Here is an 8,114-nt window from a genome sequence, read left to right as displayed (position 1 = left end):
GATGGATGGATGGATGGATGGATGGATGGATGGATGGATGGATGGATGGATGGATAGGTAGAGCATTTATTAAGCACTTACTATGTGCCCGGCACTACACTGGGCTAAGTGCTAGGAATACAAAAGCAAGCAAGACAGTCCCTACCCTCAATGAACTTCCTTCCTAATGGGGGAAGATGACATGTAAGACAGAGCCGGGAGGGAGAAGTGAGTTGAGAAGTGAGAGGAAGCTTGACTGGAGGCCCTTGGACAACTGTGGCCCCCAAGAGAAAGTTAGCAATCAGGGAAGCAAGCCCTCAGGACAGAGATTTCTCCAGAATATAATGGCAGCTGGTAAAGAAGAGAACTTTGGGAGATGAGGGTAATAGAAAATTTAGATGGAGAAAGGTGGGGGGGGGTGGGGAGAAGGATTGAGGACACTGGATGCATGCCTATGAGGAGTTAGGAAAAGGTGGAGAATAGATGGGTCAGAACACACCACCTCTCATGTCAGAACTGTCTTAAATAGTTTGGTAATAAAGTAGTAGAACGTGGAAGCTGGAAAATTGAGGCCTTGAAAAATAAAGGAACTTGTTCAAGGTCACACAACAAGCATGAGTCCCAGTTCTGCCCATATACCAGCTAGCTATGTGACTTTGGATGACCTCTGCAAGCCTCAGTTTTCTCATTTGTAAAATAGCATTGCCTAATCATTTCTAAAATATATATAAAACTGAGTCAGATTTATAGGAATACAAGTCATTCCCCAATGGATAAATGGTCAAAGGACATGAACAAGTAGTTTTCAGAGGAAGAAAAGAAAGCTATCTATAGTCATATTAAAAATGCTCTAAATCACTACTGATTAGAGAAATGCAAATCAAAACAACTCTTAGGTACCACATCACACCTATAAGATTGGCTAATGTGACAAAACAGGAAAATTATAAATGCTAGAAAAGATGTGGAAAAATTGGAACACTAATTCATTGTTGATATAGTTGTGAACTGATCCAACCATTCTGGAGAGCAATTTGAAACTATGCCCAAAAGGCTATAAAAATATGCATACCCTTTAACCCAGAAATACCACTTCCAGGGCTATATCCCAGAGATCATAAAAATGGAAAAGTGGATGGCTAGGTGGCTCCGTGAATAGAGCACCGGTCCTGGAGTCAGGAGGACCTGAGTTCAAATCCAGCCTCAGACACTTAACACTTACTAACTGGGTGACCTTGGGCAATTCACTTAATCCCAATTGCCCTCCCTTCCCCCCTCCAAAAAGCAAAATTTTTTTTTAAAAAATTAAAAATGGGAAAGGACTCACATATACACAAATATTTATAGCAGCTCTTTTTGTGGTAGTCAAGAACTGGAAATTGAGGAGATGTCCATCAATTGGGGAATGACTGAACAAGTTATGGTATATGTATGTAATGGAATACGATTATGCCATAAGAAATGATGAACATGCAGACTTCAGAAAAACCTGGAAAGATTTATATGAACTGATTCTGAGTGACGTGAGCAGAACCAGGAGGACATTGTACACAGTAACAGTCACACTGCAATAGCTTTGATAGACCTAGCTCTTCTCAGCAATGCAAGGACCTAAAACAACTATGAGACTCATGATAGAAAATTCCACCCACATCCAGAGGAAAAAATATGGAGTCTGACTGCAGATCGAAGCGGACTATTTGCTCTCTTTTGTTGTTGTTGTTGTTTTTTTAATTTTTTGTTTTTTCTTTCTCATGGTTCCTCCCATTCATTCTAATTTTTCCACATAACTACTAATGTGAAAATACATTTAATAAGAATGTATATGCAGAGCCTATATCAGATTGCACACCATCTTGGGGAGGGAGGAGGGGAAGGAGGCAGAGATTTTAAACTTATGGAAATGAATGTTGAAAACTAAAAATAAATAAGTTGTTTTTTTAAAATAACATTGCCTAGTTCACAGGGGTGTGTGAGAAAAGTGCTTGGTAAACTTTAAAGCACCCTATGGTGGTGAACTTTGAGCGCTGTTTTTGCTAATAAGACAAAAACTGCCTTTCATATATTCCCTGGAAATTCATCTTTTTAAGAAATTTTCTTATTATAAATAATAGCAAATGATTTAAAAATCAATAAAATAAAGGAAATACAATGACATTTCCTTTCTACAGGAAAATAAAAGGAAAAATGAAATCAAATTTAAATGTCCTTATATAGTACATGTAGGTGGGGACCATCTCTTACTTAAACCTTCTGTTCAGTTCTATGGACAGTCCCTAATAAATGTTTGTTGAATGAATAAATAAATTAATAAATTATTAAACCATAACTTCCAAACTATTTTTAATTTGTTTTAATTGTGTGTACTAAATAAAATAGCATGCCATCTTCCTGTGTCCCCTTCTATCTCTCTTTTTTGTTGATATTACTGTTTTAGACATACTTTTCTTCATGAGAGGGTAAGAATTGAAACAAGGAAACTCTTATAATGATTCCAGAGTTATTGCCTCTAGCATAAAATACAAGCTCCTCTCTTCAACATTTAAAGTTCTTCAGAGGCTGGTTCCAGCCCATTATTTCCTCTAATGAATTCACCACATTCCATTTCTTCTCTCCATACTTTTGCCCTGGCTGTGTCCTATGCCTGGCACTCTCTATCTCCTCACCTCTGGCTTTTAGGAATTCCTAATTCTTTCAAGTCTACACTACAAGAGAACTTTCCTGGTTACCTGCATTGCTTCATTCCAGTTTATCTCTCCCCATCCAATACACTTCCACCAAATTTCTATTTTAACATGTATCTGTTTTAAGTATAAGCATATTGATTCCAGTAGAACACAACCTCCTTGAGGGTAGGGTCTGTTTTATTTTCATCTTAGTATCTCAACACAGTGTATGGCACATGGTAGATCACTTAATATACACTGGCTGAATTGAATTGTGAAGCTAAGACAATTGAATATGGGAAGTCAGGAATTAGTAATAATAAGAAAAAAGTCATTAATATAATGTTTTAAAATGTAAAAAGTTCTTTGTAAATATTATTTAATTTTACATTCACAACAACCCTAGGAGAGAGGTGCTGTTATATGTTAATTTTTTGTGGTTGTTGTCTTTTTGGACAGGGGAAAGCAGGACAATTGGGGTTAAGTGACTTGCCCAAAGTCACACAGCTAGTAAGTGTTAAGTGTCTGAGGCTGGATTTGAACTCAGGTCCTCCAGGGTCAGTGCTCTATTCACTGCACCACCTAGCTACCCCTGTTATATGTTATTTTACAGGTGAGAAAACTAAGGTAGGCAGTGGTTGAGAGGATAAGTATTGAAATTGAAAGCCCTGAGAATTTGGACATTTTTTATAACTGGACTCAATTTCCCCCTGTCTAATGCTGTGATTTAAGACTGCACATGTTTTCACTTTTGAGAATGACTGAAATTCACTTTGGAGTCCAACTGCCTGCTTTTTGATGACACCAAGCTTCATCTACTGTCTCAGTGTCTCTCCAAAGAGATCACTGATTCTTCATCTTCTCTCTGTAGAAGCTTGCAGAAAAGAAAATAAAAATTTTGGCAAGTGCTATGGTTTCAGCAGGGGTCAGAAATTTGATTTAATATCCAATATAAAGTGTGGGCAAAGGTTGGTGTGTTTGTGAAGGTCACTTTCCTCCCTCAAGGCTTCAGACCTTGACTGGAGTTGTTTACAAAAAGTAACAAAAATGACCAAACTGTAATAAAACTAAGCACTTTTCTCTAGTTTTATTATGTCCTTTTGTTTTTAATGTGGCAGTCATTTCTTAGTGAAGCTTCCCTTTCGACAAAGAAAAACAGATAAACAAGGCTGACAAAATAACCGTGTCTAATGGTATTTGTGGTATTCTGTACCTTTCCACCGAGAGGAGGAAAGTCTATATCACCACCTGGTCTCTGAGACTAATATTGGTCTTCGGAATTCATCTTAACTCTAACCCTAAATTCATTTTCCGTTTAGAGTTGTCTGTAAGTCAGGTAGCATTTATTTAGCCTACTGTATTCCAGGCACCACGCTAAGTGCTGAGGATACAAAGAATGGAAAAAACAAAACAATCCTTGCTCTCAAGGAGATCACGGTCTAATGGAGGAGACAATAGGCAAATAACTACATATAAGCAAGAGATATAGAGGAGGACTGAGGATAGACTGAGGGTGAAAACACTAAGATTAAGGATTGTTGGGAAGGGCTTTTTACAGAAAGTGGGATTTTAGCTGAGACTTGAAGGAAGCCAGAAGGTAGAGATAAGGAGGGAGAATGTTCCATGAAGGGGGGACAGTCAGAGAAAAATTCTGGGAGTTGAAAATTTAGTGTTGTATTCAAATACCAGCACTAGATACTAAAGTAAGTGGAGGGAAGGAAGAAGGAAGAAGCCTGGAAAGGTAGGAAGGAGCCAGGTTATGAAGGTCTTTAAAAGGTAAAGGGGACCTGTGGGTGGTACAATGAATAGAGTGCTGGACTTGGAATTAGGAGGATCGATCTTCCTGAGTTCAAATCTGGCTTTAGATACTCACTAACTAGATGACCCTGGGCAAGTGATTTGATCTTGCTTGCCTCAGTTTTCTCATCTGTAAAATGAGCTGGAAAAGCAAATGGCAAGCCACTACAGTATCTTTGCAAGAAAATCCCAAATGAGGTCATGAAGAGTCAGACACGATTGAAAAACAACTGAACAGCAAAAAGTTAAAAGGATCTTACATTTGATACTGGAGGTGATGGAGAGTATTGATGTTTATTGAATGGGGGAATGAGCTGTTCAGGTCTGTAATTCAGGAAGACCAATAGAATAGTTCAGTGAATTGTAACTGAATTTATAATATTATACTTGTGTGAGTCTGCCGACTTAGTTTTGTATTGATTTGCACAAACATTTCCCTGTTTCTTTGAATTTATCATATTCAACTTTTTATCATATAATGACACTCTGGTGTTAATATATTAGTTTATTCAGTCATTCCCCAGTTAGTGGGTGCCTAATTTGATTTGCTTTTTATTCTTACAAAAGAACTGCAAATAATATTTTGGTATACACTGGGATACATGCTCAGTGCTGGGATTGTTAGATCAAAAGATCCAAACAATTTAATCTCTTTTCTTCACATAATGTTAAATTGATTTCCAGAATGGTTGATGCAATTCACAGCTCTACCAACAGGACATTAGAGTACCTGTCTTCTCACAGCCTCTCCAACATTTATTTTCATCTTTTATAATCTTTGCTAATTGCATAGGTAAAAGGTGAAACTTCAGAATTATTTTAAATTACATTTCTTTTTTTTATTACCAGTGATTTAGAAAAGTTTTAATGATTGTTTATTGTTTGCATGACTGTTAGATGGGGATATAAAAACATGAAAATTAAATAGCCCCTGCCCTCAAGAAGCTTACATTCTATTAGATGTGCCAATGAGAAACCAAGGGTCCTGAGTGGTGAAGTCAAGGTCACGCCTGGAGTCATGATTTGAAATATAGTTCTCTGACCTTAAATCTGAAGCCCTTTCCACTGCACTATATCAGTGGAAACTATATAATTCTCTGAATTGTTTATATTTATCCTTATGGTAAAATAAGATGCTATTACATTCATATGCCACAATTTTTTTCAGTCATTCCTCAATCATGGCACATCCAATTTGTTTCCAACTTTTTGCTAAATCAGAAAGGATGACTATGAACATATATATATATATATAATATGTAGCCTATATATTATACATATGTGTATGTACATGTATCTGCCCCATCCACAGACACCATCAGCGTGCTCAGTTGATACAACCTCTCCACATGGAATATTCCTTCTAGAAGAATGCTGATGATGTGTAAGAGACTGGTAGTTACCTTACTGAAATGAGTTCCAAAATGTCTACCCATGTGCCATGGCACTGAGTCTGGAATCAGGAAAATACTAGTTCAATACAAGCTGTTGGACCCTGGACATGTCACTTAACCCTATTTGCCTCATGTAAAAATGAACTGGAGAAGGAAATGGCAAACCACTCCAGTGTCTTGGCCAAGAAAACCCCAAATGGGGTCATGAAGAGTTGGACACAACTAAAAAATGACTCAATAATAACTATTATGTAATATTCATTTAGACCTTTGGTGTTCTCTGCTACCCTTAATTTTGAGCCTCATTTCAGAGACAGAGGCAGCCTGGCATAATGGACAGAAGATTGGAGTCAGAAAACCTGGATTCCAATCTTGCCTTTGTCACTTCCTAGTCATATGACTGTGATCATGTTCCAGCCTCTTAGAGTCTCCATTTCCTCAACAGTAAAATGAGAGTGATAATTCTGTCCAATCGCTATCATAGGATTATTATGAGGAAAGGGCTTTGCAGCCTTTAAGATCAGAGATCTGGTGCAAAAAGGGATCTCAGAGATAAGATCTACTCTGACCACCTCATTTTACAAATGAGGTCATGTATAGAGTTCCAGGCCTGGAGTTAGAAAGACCTGAATTCAAATCTAGCCTCAGACACTTACTATCTGTGTGTCTCTGGGCAAGTCAGTTAACTTCTATTTGACTCAGTTTCCTCACCTGTAAAATAGGGATAATAATAGCACCTACCTCTCAGGGTAATTGTGAAGTTCAAATGAGATAATAATGGTAAAGTGTTTAACATGGTGCTGGGCACATAGTAAACACTAATAAATGTTAATTATTATCGTTATTCTTATTCTTAAGTAACTTAACTATGTCAATGAGTAAGTGTCAAAGATAGGATTAGACTCCAGGTTACCTGCCTCCAGACCCTGCATGCTTTCTACTGAACCCCAGCATCTCCCTTGATGCATTACAGAAATATGAGTTATAATCATAGCACGAAGCATGATTCTGCAAGCCACAGAATATCAGAGCTAAAAGGGAACTCCGGTTTTCCAGTCCATCCTGCAGTAGGACATGAATCTCTTTCCAATGTGCCTGCCAAGAGGTCATCCAGTCTTTGCTTGGAAGCTTCCAGTGGTGAAATCTCTGATTGCTGTCCACAAGCATCTGCAGAGCCATGAGCTGTCCTCCTTGCATGCATGTGAAACTTGGACAATCTACCACTGTCAGGTCAGGAAATTGAACCACTTCCATTTGAATTGCCTTAGGAAGATTGTGAAGATCACCTGAGGTCCTTTCTCAAACGGAACTGCCAAGCATTAAAACTCTACTGCAGAGAACTCGGTTCCAATGGACTGGTCACATTGTTCGAATGCCAAAAGTATGTTTGCCTAAAAGGCTATTTTATGAAGAACTCACACAGCGTGGGTGCTTGCACAGAAGTCAGAAGTGATTCAGGAATGCTTTCAAGGTCTCTCTGGATAACTTTTGTATCAATTGTGAGACATGGGAGACCCTGGCACAGGACTGTATAGTGTGCCTGCATCAAAGAAGGCTTTTGTTCTATGAGCAAAGCAGAATCCCAGTAGTGCAAAGGAAACATGAGATGTGCAAATCTAGAGAAATATTCATCCCATATGTTCATACAGACTATTTCTGCCCAACCTATGGTAGAATCTTCTGAGTTCACGAGCAGCCAGAGTCGAACACACCGTACCTCGACTTCAACATTTTGATGTCATTGGTCCTCTTTTAGTAGGAAGTCTGGTTAATAAGGAGCAGATGAAAGAGAATTCTGTTCCATGGGATAGGTCTTTCCTGATAGTTGGCATTACTGCTATTTTGGGAACAGAGTTCAAGGTGGAACCATCTAGAACTTTCTTGATCTGCAAACCCAAAGAACTACGCAGTCCTGTAATGGGTCAGTCAGTCAACAAACATTTAGTGAGTGCTTACAAACTACATTCTACTGTCTGTGCTAAGCACTGGGGATAAGAATACTGGGGGTGGGGGAGAGACAGTCCTTGCCCTCAAGAAGCTTATGTTCTAATGGGTAAAAAGAAAGAGGAGAGGGAGAGAAGGTCCCCAGTGAGGAGGTATGACAGAGAACCCCAGACAAGGGCAAGTAAGGGATAAATTAAGAGTTGCCTGGTCTGGGCACCTCTTTAAAGGGAGGTTCTGGGGGAGGAGGGAGAAGAGTATGAGTTGTAAGGTTGAAGGGATCCTCCAAGATGAAGATGGAGAAATAGAGAAGTGATGGATGAAATGGTGGAGAAAT

This window comes from Petaurus breviceps, unplaced genomic scaffold (assembly GCF_028583685.1).
Source record: "Petaurus breviceps papuanus isolate PSGF00001 unplaced genomic scaffold, PetGlider_PUasm1.0 188, whole genome shotgun sequence".
Taxonomy (NCBI): Eukaryota; Metazoa; Chordata; class Mammalia; order Diprotodontia; family Petauridae; genus Petaurus; species Petaurus breviceps.
This window is presented reverse-complemented; position numbering follows the sequence as displayed.